The 13,523-nt window shown below is 48.5% G+C and overlaps 1 long non-coding RNA gene across 11 annotated transcripts; it reads right to left on the bottom strand.

Moving 5' to 3' along the window:
* Positions 1-128: 128 nt before the first annotated feature.
* LOC104584513 lies at positions 129-3,512 on the bottom strand. Of its 11 annotated transcripts, none has more exons than XR_002966549.1 (5): positions 3,255-3,512; positions 3,074-3,092; positions 2,613-2,982; positions 1,816-2,509; positions 129-647 (listed from the first exon to the last, which is right to left on the bottom strand). It is a non-coding gene; the product is annotated as an uncharacterized LOC104584513 (long non-coding RNA). The 11 variants fall into 11 exon arrangements; XR_001407395.2 differs by lacking the exon at positions 3,074-3,092 and adding an exon at positions 3,068-3,073; XR_001407393.2 differs by having other exon boundaries at positions 2,613-3,092.
* Between the last annotated feature and the right edge of the window lie 10,011 nt (positions 3,513-13,523).

Here is a 13,523-nt window from a genome sequence, read left to right as displayed (position 1 = left end):
TTAGTTCTAGAATTCTAGATCAAAAGTCAGAACCAACTATTGCTTTTACAATCAAGTAATCCTAGCAACTGTCCCAAAAATAAATCATACAGGAATGTCAAAACAATATGCATAGCGACCGGGAGAAATAATACACCTCTAATACTTAAAATACTTCTCTGCATTGGTTTGAAAAACTAAATCATACACACTAAAAGAACCAAGCTAACAATGAATCTTTGGAGGGAAAGTAAATTACATGCTCTAGATTATCCCACCAATGTTCCTTACATGAAGTTGGGTTCCTTCATAATCCTGGTAAAGCTTATGTCTCCAAGTTTTTGTTACAGTTTTCAACAGATGAAACAACGGGAGAGGGCAGATGACCAAGAGTTGGATGCCAACTGGCCCTTTCAAGTGCACTCTCTCAAGCATGGAGATAGATTCAGTAACAATGCTAAGATAAATACCTAATTTTCAATAGAGAGAGAGATATAATACCCATTAGGGAGATCTAAATACATGTTTTCCCTATGAACTGGCAGCTAAGATCCTGATCCTTCTGTAATTAAATGTTGGTGCATAATCTTTGTGTAGTCTGCGCCTTTGGTTTTGCTTTCTTGAATCTTTAGTACAGGAGAACTCCAAGCAAAGCAAACCAGTTCATGCTGGCAAGGAAAGAACAAAAATTCAGACATGAAAACTGTTAGAAATTGTTGATAAGATAGGAGTTACCAAAGGCATTTATAGGTAAAATTGGAATTCTGAAGAGGTGAACAGACGACACAATGACCACCACTCAGTTGGAGTTCGCAACTGAATGGCCAATGGGTCGCATGTAATATTCTAGCCAATAACTATATGAAACCTTCCGCGGAAACGAATGTAAACTTTATCACGGGTAATTTAAAAAGATCTTAAGTACTCCCTCCGTTTCTTAAAGAATGGCATATTAGCTTTCATTAAGACAAGGCTTTGATCACAAATTACTATACCAAGATGTGTTTTATATGACATAAAATTAGTATCGTTAGATTCGTTATCAAAAGTACTTCATGATATTTGTGGTTTCATGACATATAGACCACACTTTAATATAGTAATTTATGATCAAAGCCTTATCTTAATGAAACCTAATATGCCATTCTTTAAGGAACGGAGGGAGTAGAATGCATAGTACATGTAGAAGAGAGTAATAAAGCAGAGAAGTGGTGAAAGATGAACTGCAAATTATTTTGCAGGACCACTCAGGGACTCATACAACATCACTGAAGATAAGATAACATGTAAATCAGAGGTGGTTAACTACTGTAATACACAATTGGAAAATTCTACCGCTAGCTACTATGGGATAACTTACATTAAAACTTGTATCATCGTCTAGTGAGAAGAGAACTCATAAATTACCAATTGGGTACACAGAGAAGAGAACAAGTCATTTTATACATATGAAATTCATACATATAAACAAGGAGAATTATGTACATTAATACTTGTTTCAATACGAAATGGTTGGGTGTTTTCGGTCTAGTGAGCACTAACAAAGCTGACATAAGAAAGAAGGTTAAACCAATCTAAAGGTTAAACAAAAAGTAGCAGACAGGTGCCCGTCATAGAGGATGGCTGAAGGCGAAGCGCAAATCCTATAGTTCAATGTACATGATGGTTGATAGGTAGCTTGCAGTCTGACATACATAATAGGTAGCTTGCAATCTTGCTGCCCATTTCAATCAGAATAAACAACTCTTAAACATAAATTTGAACATAACTTTCTGGTATTATATTTCTTGTGTAACTTATTGTTTAAGGTACCAATATTTGTCTTCAACTATTTACCTGGGACCTGCTGCTAGAGTGACTTATCACCCTTTCAGTCTATTTCATCCTCAACTTAATTCCTAGACTTCAGGTGTGTTGTGGTGCGAAAAAGCAAACTGCAAGTATCATCAACAGCTATTTCATCAGCCTGCCCTTCTATCTGCAGAAAACATAAATTTCTCTTAAGCACATCGATTGAACAAATAAGTCTAACTTGAACCCGATAATGTACAGCTGTGCATATTATTAATGTTTCAGAAACATATATGAAAGAAGAATTATCTCATAGAAAGGATCGAGTAAAGAAACAAGATATCTATTTCGTGGGCCAGGAAATGCATCAAACATGAACACCCGAAGAAAGCAAGCTATCAAAAAGTCAGAAAAACAAACGTTCCCCCCAAATTTCACTTTGCCTGGCAAAAGCCTAGGTATTTCTTAGCAGTTCTACCCTTGTACTCCATCTCTTATATTATTCTAAATCGCAGCATGAAAATTCGGCACTGAACCTACTCAGCCTCATCATGAACTAAAATGAACAGCTAATAATACATAAGATTCCCAACCTACAACCACATCTGACCTAACTATTTGGGCATTAAAAAAATGGTTATTACATACACCGCTGCAACTAATTAGGGAAAGCATGTATGATAAAATTTCCCACTCCGGGATGGACGTTTAGCCGCAGAACCTTTGTAAGCTGGACCTTCTGCAAACACCACAACTAATTTTAATTTTTGGGCGAAACAAGAAACAAAGACAAACAAAAATGGGGGAAACAATGGGGTGGGTGGAGGAAGAAGAATACATACCGCGTAATTATAGATGGAAGTGAACTGCGTTAACTGCGCCTGCTTCGCCCTCACATATGGTGAATCCACCACAGCCAGCGGCGCCCTCGGCGGCCTGGAACACCCACCAGCGACATCACTCGGGAGAGCACTTGCCGACGCTAGCTGGCGGGGTCACGCGGTAGGAAGGGGGAACAGCAAAAGCCAGCGGTTAGGGGCGGCGTGACTTGGCTCCCAAAGCCGCCCGCTCTCACGCAGGGTGCGGGGGCTCCACCTCGTCGGAACACCACATCTGGCTCTTGGCTTCGCGAGGCCCCCTCGGCGACGTCCACGGCGGCAGCTTCCTGCCCTACTCCTCATAGGAGAATTCCGTCAAACACCTCCTCCCGCTCTGCATAGCAAAAGTAAGTAATTCTTTCATAGATCCTGTAACCACCCCGAGCAAAAACGAACGCGGATGGAAAGTTGGAAACAACCAGAACCTGCAACACCAAGAACAGACTGCAGAAGTGAAGAACCCAACAAGCCCCAAATCGTATCAGACAGCACACCCACAACAACAGCAACATCAACAAAAAACAAGATGGGATCCCAGGTACGTACGAAGGCGGCGAAACGGAATAATCCAAGAAAATGCGAAGGGAAAAAGGAGAAGAAACACACCAGCGATTGGAGCAGATGAAGACTCGACGGCAGCGTAGGACCGAGAGAAAGGGATCCGCTGAAGAACACGCCGGACGCACGCCCAACGCCGGCCAAATCACCGGGAAAACGGCGGAGCAAGCAGCAGGCCACGGCAAGACGGGCGTCGAGAACTGGGTAGCAGCCGCGAGCAGCGGCAGATCGGCAGAGAGCCAGAGACGCCCCTTGCCAAAGGAAGGAAGTGAAAAAAGAAAAGTAAAACAAGACGAAAGCCCACCACGTGCCCCCAGCCCCCCACCCCGGACCGACCCGAAGGCACGACGAGCCGACGCCACGTACGCAAGACGAACCGTCATAGCGTCAGCGTCGCTGACAGATCGATCCCACAGCGCGAGGAACGCACGTGCCGAAAGCCTCAGAGCACGGAGAGGGCGAGGAATGTGCCCGGGCGTAGAGATTGTAGTAATGACTTTTCTTGGAACGCAGGAACCAATAAACACACAAAAAAAGAAAGAAAATATAGCACAACCTCTGTTATGATCTCCTCGCCTCTCTTCTTGCGTTCCAAACATGTCCCATGATTACAAAGGTTTCCATTTTCAAGGGGAGTGATTAAACTTGGGATAAGAAACCTTAGCCATGTCTTTATGAGCACATGCACACACGTTCCTGAGATTTAAACGCTTTTTCAAATATCATTTTCCTTGAAGCGAGATGTTTTCTTATTACCGTTTTTCTCACTGAGACATTTAAATGGCGAAGTATCCGGTGAAAACTTTCATTCGGTATAAACCGTGCAAACTCCATAAAAATCATGTTTACAAGTTTTAAAAAAATTCTACAAAAATACCATATGTTGAGAGTGTGATGTTTTACAAATCTGCAAAATTTCAAGTTCAAAATCAAAAGCATTTGGAAGGAATTAAAAAGAAAATTTTGTTTTTTTCACTGCTACCAAACGAAATTGAGTTTGGACTTGAAATTTTAGACATATATAAAACATCACTTTTCTAACACATGTGATTTTTGTGAGATTTTTTTTAAAAAAATTCGATGGAGTTTTCACAGTTTGCACCATAGAGATGTTTTTCACCGGATACTTCGCCCACTTAAATAGGTATCTGTGACCGTGGACACTTACAATAATTGTCCAATCAAAAACATAATCAAACTGAAACCTGCAAGTAGAAAAGCATTGATGCATCAAGAGGTTCAAACAGATAGAAGTTGGAGTACTTAGATGTATAAACAACATCATTAAACTGAATCTTCAGAATGCTACCGGTTTACAACATGCAAAAAGTAAACCAACACTCGAACATAGGATTCAGTATCAGACCAGTTTGCGCTATGGCTTCCAAACTTCAAATGGTTCACACCATGGGTTTTAAGTAAAATGAAGGGTGTGTACGTAAACAAATGTTTTTGAACATGCGGCAGGAACAGATCCGGCCAGCAACCAAAGGAGGCCGGCAAACATTGTCAAATGCATAGTTGCACAAAGTATTATCTTCAATTCAATCACGCAGGTGGCCCTAGGAATCTGCCAAGGTAGCTCGCTGGAACAACGCTGCTAGCTCCCCGTCTTCATGTAGTTTCAGCAGGTCTCGAGCGTCGCGGACAGACTCACCATTAATGGACAAGACTGGTACTTGTAGACAGTAGAACATGTTTTCCGACAGCCGCTCTACCTCCCCGGCATAGTCAGGCCTGTCGAACAAGTCCTTCTCGATGAAGTTAATGTGGAGAGACTGGAGGGCTCCTCGAATGGTGTTGCAGGCACGTACGGTACTGGGTCTACCACCCTGTGTTTGGACGTACAGGATGACCTTGTCATCGGTGCTCGTGCTAACCGACGAGCCATGCTCTTGCAAACCAGTGATAAAATTTAGACAAAGCAATCTAACGTCACAAGGTAGAGCAAAATAAGAAATTGACATGCTTCACCAATGTGATTATGGTTGGTCATAGCACTTTACACGGGCTTACTGAAATAGTTAATGGAAAGTTAGTTGTGACTGGCGGTAGGTTAGGCGACCGCCCCCTCAGCCGCCGCCACTCTGGCGACGACGTCCACATCCATACACCTCCCCTAGGCCTAGTCGGTCGTCTCCCTCCTCCCGCTCCACATGGAACTCTCTCCTCAGTCTGGTTCGTCTAGTGGCGCCCCGGGTAGGGTGGATCTGAGCACCTACTCCTCCGACGCCTCCAGATCCGTGCGCTCCTTCAGCGCGGCGGTTCGTGGTGATGAAGGCGTCCCCTCTTCATGTCCTGTGGTCCGTCCCCAGCTCGCTTCCATGGTGGTCCGTCCGGTGGTGCCGGCGGCGAGGTCCCCGGTCGCGTCTCGTCTTGGGGGTCGGGTCCAATCTCTGGTGGAGGAGCCCGTCGAAGAGGGCTGGCATGGGGCGGGGAAAAAGCGACCCCGTAGTCGCCGGCGCCTGAGTCCGGTTCTGCCTGCCCGTGTGGTCAACAAAGACATCCTGCCGGAGATGGCCGAAAAGTGCTTCAATTGCCTTGGCGATGACCATGTGGCTGCGCTGTGTACCAACGCCAGCTACACGCTATCGCTCGTGTCTCACCGAGGGTCATGGGGCGTGGGGCGCTGAGGGCCCGCCGCGGCCGGCTCGTCATCTTCAACAGCAACCCCGCCAGCGCCAAAACCCCATTCTGAGGCTGGGTGCTGGTTCGGCGGTGGTGGCACCGACGCGGGTTGCTCCGGCCCAACCCACGGTGGCTCTGGCACGTGTTAGTCTGGCTCTAGTGTGTGTCGCGCCGCCCCCCCTCCCCTGGTGGTGCGGGTGGAGGCGGCGGCAGTGGTTTCTGCACGACAAGTTGGGGCCCTAGACGCGCACCCTCGCCTGGAGCGTCGCATCATTCCGCGCTCTGCTACCATTGACGAGCCGAGGAGTCCTTGAAGGCCCGCCTGGTGGTTCATGTCATCAGGGGAAGGGAAAATGTTGCGGCTTCTACGGTCTCGGGCCTCATCAACAGGGCCTGCCCTCAGGCGGTGGGAATTTCTTACTCCACCACTTCTGGCCGGCGAACTTCCTCTACGTCTGCTCCAAGTCGGCGGCTTGCGATGCAATTCTTGCGATGGGGATTATGCAAGGGACCGGCTTTTCTTTGAGTTTCAATAGGTGGAAACAGACAGATGCGGGCAACACTACGACCTTTTCGTTACAGAATTCATGTGGAGATGGCAGGTATTCTGCCTCATGCCTGGGTGAACGGCACTGCAGACTATATCCTTGGCCCCTCCTGCTGGGTTCAGCGAATTGGTACTGGAACTGCATCACGCTCAGATATGGGGCGTTTCTCTGTGGTGGCATGGACTGACAATCCGGAGAAGATTTCCTGGGAACTTTTGCTGGGAATCCCAGAACCTCCAGCACCATACAACACAAGTGAGGATGATCTGCGAGTGCACAGGGAAAGCATGATTCTGGAGGTGGTCAGCGTGCTCGACTACCCGGTGGTCGTTCACTTGCTCAAAGTGGAAGATAGAGAGGCTTTCACTGATATCTTATCGGACGATGCCTCTTCTGGAGATGACAGCAATGATCCCCCCCATGATCCTGGGAGTGGCCCCTCTCAGCGAAGACCTCGTTTTCATACCTTTGATTGTGTGCAGGGCGTGGTGGATAGCGAATCTGCTGGTAGAGGACCAGCAGGTTCTGGTGGCATGAGTGTTGTTTGGACCAGAGTGGGCGGCCCGCCGGTGACCACGTTTGCTTCCTGGCGCTCGGACAATTATGTTCAACAATCACTTGACGCGTCTGCGATATGCATGATTTATAGAGGATTCTCGGAGCTGTGCCTGGACCCAATGTGTGTGGAAGAGGAGGTCTTGGAACAGGTGGTTGTTTCCTTTGTGCAACAGATGCTGGTGGATGTGGGGATCAAAGAATTGGTGACTCGATCCAAGATCTGCGGTCACTTCCCCTGTTCGCAACATCGTCGAGGAAATTGTGGTGGCCGCCCCTCTATCGCCCCTCATGATGCTGCATTCTCGTATGCTCCTCGACTGACAGTGCTGGCCGGCATGTCCTTTTCTCTTCCTTCCCTCGATGATGGTGAGCCGCTGGTGGCACAGCCTGTGATGGACACTTTCTGCGTGAGCATCTCGGAGGGGTTGGGGGGTCTCATCTGTAGGCGACATCAGAACCATTCACTTCGCATCTGTCATGACTCCGGCCCGGGCCGTGAACCATGGGGATGATCTCATTACATTCATAAGGAGATGCAGGCGGGTGCCGGAGGTGCTGCTTCCCATTCCACCGCCTTTGTTGCCTTCGGTTCATCTGAGAAGATCGGTGGCTGCGAGACCTCTTCGCGGAAGCATGAGGTAGGTTCATAGACACCCTCTTGGCTCGTCCATTAAGAGGCAACAACGTGCCCTCATTTCTCGTTTGGGCTTGGCCTATGAGGGTGACAAGATCACTGGTGAGGCGTTGATGGCTTTCACAAAGCTATTCGAGAAGCCACTGTCCTAGGAGAACATATCTGCTATACTTTCTCTTTTTAGCTAGGAGCCTGATGTGTTACCCCTTATGTCGGACGAACTGCCGACGGCAGTTGTGGTCTGATTGTGTACTTGGGGTTTTTCGGTGGTTTGTGTGGATATGTAATATGTCGACTTCAAACCCCAAAATTTTGGTGTGGAATGTGCGCGGGCTTAATTCTCTAGCCAAGCGTATCGCTATGTTTCAGGTGGTGGTGGCCTCGGACGCCTATGTGGTTTGTTTGTAGGAATCGAAGCTACAGGTGGTCACGCCTCGCATTGTGGCCGAATGTATGGGTTCTGAATTTTCTGATTTTTTCTTCCTTCCTGCTCTGGGCACTCATGGAGGTGTCATCTTGGCCTGGAAGGTGAATCACGTGGATCTCTCAAATCCCCATATCACGGAACATGTCATCACGGTGAGGGTCAATTCTGCAAGTGGTTTTTGATGGTTCTCGGGCGTGTATGGTCCTCACAGGGAGGACGATAAACATACTTTTTTACAAGAGTTGAGGGATATCATAGATATCCATTTGGGCCCGTGGCTGTTGCTGGAGACTTCAACTTGATTGTTAGGTCGGAGGCCAAAAACAATATGAGATTGCACCGTCGTATGATGGTCTGCTTCTGACGTCTCCTTGCTAACCTGGATTTGAAGGAACTCTATTTGGCGAGTCGTCGTTTCACGTGGTCCAATGAGAGAGCCAGTCCTACTTTGGAAAGAATTGATCGGTTTTTCACCTCAGTGGACTGGGAGGGGCTTCTACCTAATGCCTACCTCTCGGCGTTGAATATGGCGACTTCTGACCACTGCCCCCTTGTTGTTGGATTTGGCTGCAGACTTGCGGATCGGTAGGAGGTTCTACTTTGAGACTTTTTGGCCTAAAGCACCAGGATTTCAGGAAGTGGTGGAGGCTGCTTGGAAAGGAGATGACCGGCCAATCTCAAATCCCTTTCAGCGTGTGGCAGGACGGTTGAGGCATACGGCTCGTCGTCTCAAAAGCTGGAGTGACAAGTTCATTGGGAATGTGAAGTTGCAAATTTTGGTGGCCACCGAAGTGATCCTTTGGCTTGACGTGGCTATGGAGGCGCGTAGTCTTACTGTGGCGAAGAGGGGGCTACGCTCTTTGCTTAAAAAGAAACTGCTCGGCCTATCCTCTCTTGAGCATACTATTGTAGGCAACGCTCTTGTCTCCTGTGGATCAAGGAAGGGGATGCGAATACACGCCTTTTTCATCTTAGCACCATTCATCGGAAGCGTAACAACAATATTGCTTCGTTGGGTAATGAAGGAACCTTGACCTCCAGCCACCCGGAGATGTCGAATGTGGTGGATGGTTTATTTTCCAATCTTCTGGGCACTGGAGTAGATCATGAATTTGGCCTTGACTTGGACTTTGTGGGTGGTGGAGATGTTGGGCCTTTAGCTAGGCCTGGAAAATGATTTTTTGGAGGAAGAGATCTGGCGGGTGGTTTGGGATCTGTCAGCGGACAAGTACCCTAGGCCGGATGGTTTCACGGGCAGCTTTTTCATTGCTTGGTTGGCCATCATAAAGGATGATATACTGGATTTCTTCAAGGCCTTCTCGTCATTGGACTGTAGGGGCATTGAGATGGTGAACTTGGTCTACATTTTCCTGTTACCTAAGACCCAAGGGACTGCGTCGATGAGGGACTTTTGACCCATCAGTTTAATTCATGCGAATGGAAAGTTGCTCTCCAAAACCCTTGCTAACAGGCTGGGCCCTGAGCTGCCCAGGTTGGTGGGCTCCCATTAAGGTGCTTTCGTTCGGGCGTTGTATCCACGATAATTTCATGCTCGTTCAGGGAACGACAAGGCGATTGTAGAATTTGCGTCAGCCAGTGGTGCTGTTGAAATTGGACATCTCGAAGACTTTTGACTCGCTCAATTGGTCCTTCCTGTTCGATGTTCTTCGGCGGTTGGGTTTTCGTCACAAGTTGCTCGGATGGATTGGAGCTCTCCTGGTTCCGCCTTAACTCATGTGCTTCTTAATGGGATTCCTGGAGCTCCAATTATTCATTGTCAGGGGTTGCGTCAAGGGAATCCATTATCTCCAATGCCTTTTATCTTGGCTATGGATGTCCTCAATATGTTGTTGTGCAAGGCTGAGGAATGTGGTCTCTTCCAACGTTTGGCAGCTCGGGGTCTGTCGCCTCTTTCTTCGCCGACGGTGAGGTGGGGTTCATTCAGCCATCCGAGGGGGAGTTGTTGACCTGCGTTGGTCTTCTGGAGGACATTGCCGTTGCTTCTGGCCTTCGGGTAAACTTTCAAAAGACACATGCCCATCTCATTAGCAGCTCTGTGGATCAAGGGGCCCTTGTGGGCCAAATTTTGGGCTGTGAGATCAAGCCTTTCCCTTGCACCTATCTTGGTATTCCACTCGGATTGAGAAAACCTGGAGTTGTCCAGTTGTTGCCTTTGGTGGAGAAACTGGAGAAGATACTTCAATCCTGGTCTACGCCATTGATCTCACCGGGAGGCAGGCTCACCTTGGTGGGTCACACTTTGTCGGTGATGCCTATCTATGCCATGATGTCTCTTGCCCTTCCGTTTAAGACTATTGAATCGATTGAGAAGGTGTGCCGGGGTTTCTTGTGGAAGGGCCGAAAGGATGCTAGGGGAGGCCACTGTTTGGTCTCCTGGCAAGCGGTTTGCTCCCCGCAGAATTTGGCTGGACGACTCGGTATACCGAATCTCAGGTTGCTCAACATTGCTCTTCAAGTTAGATGGGGTTGGCTGCAGAAGTCGGATTCAGAAAGACCATGGTCTGAATTCAATATTCAGATACCAAATTTAGCGACTGAGGTGTGTTCTGCGGCAACGGTTGTTGTGGTGAGGAATGGAAATCGGGCGAGTTTTTGGCGGGATCGATCCTTGGTTAGAGGAGGTTCCCCTGTGTGATTTGGCCCCAATATGTTTGAGACCATCGCCAAGAGGGCAAGGAAACTTTCTGTCGCAGATGCCTTGGCTTGGAACCACTGGACCTAGATCCTAACCTGACCATTCACGTCCTCGAGGAGAGTTTCAGAGTTTGGGATCTTGTTCATGGTGTGGAGCTCTCGGACATGGAGGACTCCTTTAGATGGCGATGGGGAGGCACTGGTCAATACTCTGCTTCTTCTGCGTATGCAGCTTTCTTTGGTGGTCACGAGGACTTGCCCGGCGCTGCTGAGTTTTGGTGTTCCAAGGTTGTGAGAAGATTCCAATTTTTCATGTGGCTGGTGGTGAGAGGACGATGCTGGACGGCAGATAGATTACGCTGTCGCAGTTTGCCGCATCCGGCCCATTGCCCAGTGAGCAAGAGCAAGAGAGTATCGATCACCTCTTGCTTGGATGTGTCACTTCTAGGGAAGTGTGGATGGTGATTTTGGGTTTATGGAGGAAGATGGAATGGACGCTGGGACAGCAGGGTAGATTGGTTGAGTGGTGGTCCACGCTATCGGTCCCTGGCTTGCACAAAAGAATGGATCTTTGAACGGGAGTCACGTTAATATCTTGGTGCATTTGGAAGCATAGAAATGCGGTCGTATTTGATGGTGTGGCGCCCAGTGTGAATCGTATTCTTCATATGATCGGTGAGGAAGGAAAAACTTGGAAGAGTGCGGGCTTGTTCAAAGGCTCAAGTTGTAGTAGTTTGCCGTGTGGACTTGTACCGTGGATCTCATGTGAGTAGTTGTAATTAGGGCTTAAACCGCGTCAAGGTCACTCTTCTTCAATATATGATATACCCAGCATGGTATATTCTAGAAACAAAACTAACACTTTATACATTGCCAATACATGCGTCTTGCTGCTGCTGTAGGTAGGGGTGGACATAAAAGGCTATGAACGAAAAAAAGAAACCGAAAAAACTGAGACCGAACAGGGCAGTTAAAAAAAATTGGGTAGAAAAATGTATGGACCGAAATTTATTTTATTAGTTCGGGTATCAATTCACAAAAGACCAAATTTTGGGTATCAATCACAAAAGACTGTTGAACTGAACTTGTGGATAACCGACCATTCTTCTTGCCCAATCAACGCGACATACCACATCCTAGGCCAAAAGTCCAAGTGCAATCAGGGCTAAATTGGCGCCTTGACGATTCTACTTTCCTAATCCCCACTGGCCACCCCAATTGATTCATCGATCCCCGTTAGTTTCCAATCCCTCGCTCTCGCGGCCAAAGGCGCAGATACATACTGAATTATTATGCTGAACTGCTTATATATTGGTTGTTGTCAATTTTATATGAAACTTCTGTCAGAAAAATAGGCGAAATGTTGTCAAAATTTGTAATTTTTTTGGAGCTATCTTTTTTCAAAACCTAAGCAATGCCACTGATTGATTAAGTCGAAAAAGAATTGGAAAATTTATAAGGAAAACCTATCAAAAACCATAAATCAAAGAATGCATTCAGTCGGCCCTGAGGCCGCACCCCTATGCAAGTCAAAGACCAAGTTGCCCTAGCGACAAAAGATGACACCCAAGAAACTCAACACAACACGGCAGAGGCTAAAAACCCAGAGCCACCACTCCGACATCCATGCCGACCCCAGGGCTGCTCACCTCCTAGTCAAAGAAGAAAAACGAACATCGCCGAAGAGGTGACGGGTTCCACAGCGATGCCTCCAAAGAGGGGAGCGATGACTGAGAGTGCCGCCATCGCTGGCAACAACCAAGGCCGGTGGAGGGTTTTCACTCAGAGCTCACCAAAACCGAAGACGTGTTCGTGTGACCACCAAAGCCGAGGTTGTCCAACAATTCGTCGCCACCGACCACCGACACCCACCAATGGTCCCTCCGGCTGGTCGAACATCCAAGATGAGGCACAAAGAGGTAAGTGACACAAGACACGTTGCCCTCACCCGATCCAACGGGTCTGGGGTTTCCTCCCCGGAGAAACCAAAGCGGAGGAGAGACAACACCGCCATGACGACGCCTTCAAGAAAGACGTGGCGCCAAAGAGTGTCGCCGCCGTTGGTCCCGTCTAGCAACCAAGACAAAGCATTCGCCCAAGGTTTACTTGTAGACCTGCCACATGGGGACCGACCAGACTGCCACCACCAACCCGCACGCACATCACCAGCCTTCTGCGTCCGACAATCTAAGGCCACGAATGAAAATAGTTGCCCGGGCCTAGATCTGCCTCCCGCAGAGCCACCCCCTAGATCGGTCTGAGAAAGAGAATAGCCGTTCGGGGCTGCCGCCCCGACATAGGGGCACCACGTCAAGCTGAAGTCCAATGGGCACCTCTAAAGCTCAGCTGATGACCAACAAGAAAAGATTGCGATGCTCGTCGTCTAGCCATCGGAACTAGGTAGCCATGCCCAACATCCCTCGCGTCGTCACGCCTATGCTCCCCCCGCCGAGACGAAGGCACCGCCGTCTAGATCATCACCTCTGCCCACAAGGTAGCCAGTGAAACAGGCAGAGCGAACCCGGGCAGCCACCACCACCGCCCCCTTCCTCCGACGGCAGCCAGCCAAAAAAAGAAGCCGTCACGCAGTCCATCTACCAGACCCGCACTGCCGCCGCCTGCCGGCCGGCCCCCTCTGTGCCACTGCTGCCCGCAGTCGGCAAAGGAGGGGCAGGGGGGGGGGCAGCTCTGGCAGCTGCTGCGTCACCGGAGGGACGAAGGGGGGAAGCCCTCCACTGTATACCGCGTGTGCTTTGCTCGAGGGGGGGGGGTGCGGTAGCCTTGAGCGATACAGGGGGCGGGTCAACAGTTATTTTGAACAATCCCTTAAAGTGTATACAGTGGTGGATCCACCAACATGGCAAGCT

This window comes from Brachypodium distachyon, chromosome 4 (assembly GCF_000005505.3).
Source record: "Brachypodium distachyon strain Bd21 chromosome 4, Brachypodium_distachyon_v3.0, whole genome shotgun sequence".
In the NCBI taxonomy this organism is placed as follows: Eukaryota; Viridiplantae; Streptophyta; class Magnoliopsida; order Poales; family Poaceae; genus Brachypodium; species Brachypodium distachyon.
This window is presented reverse-complemented; position numbering and strand designations above follow the sequence as displayed.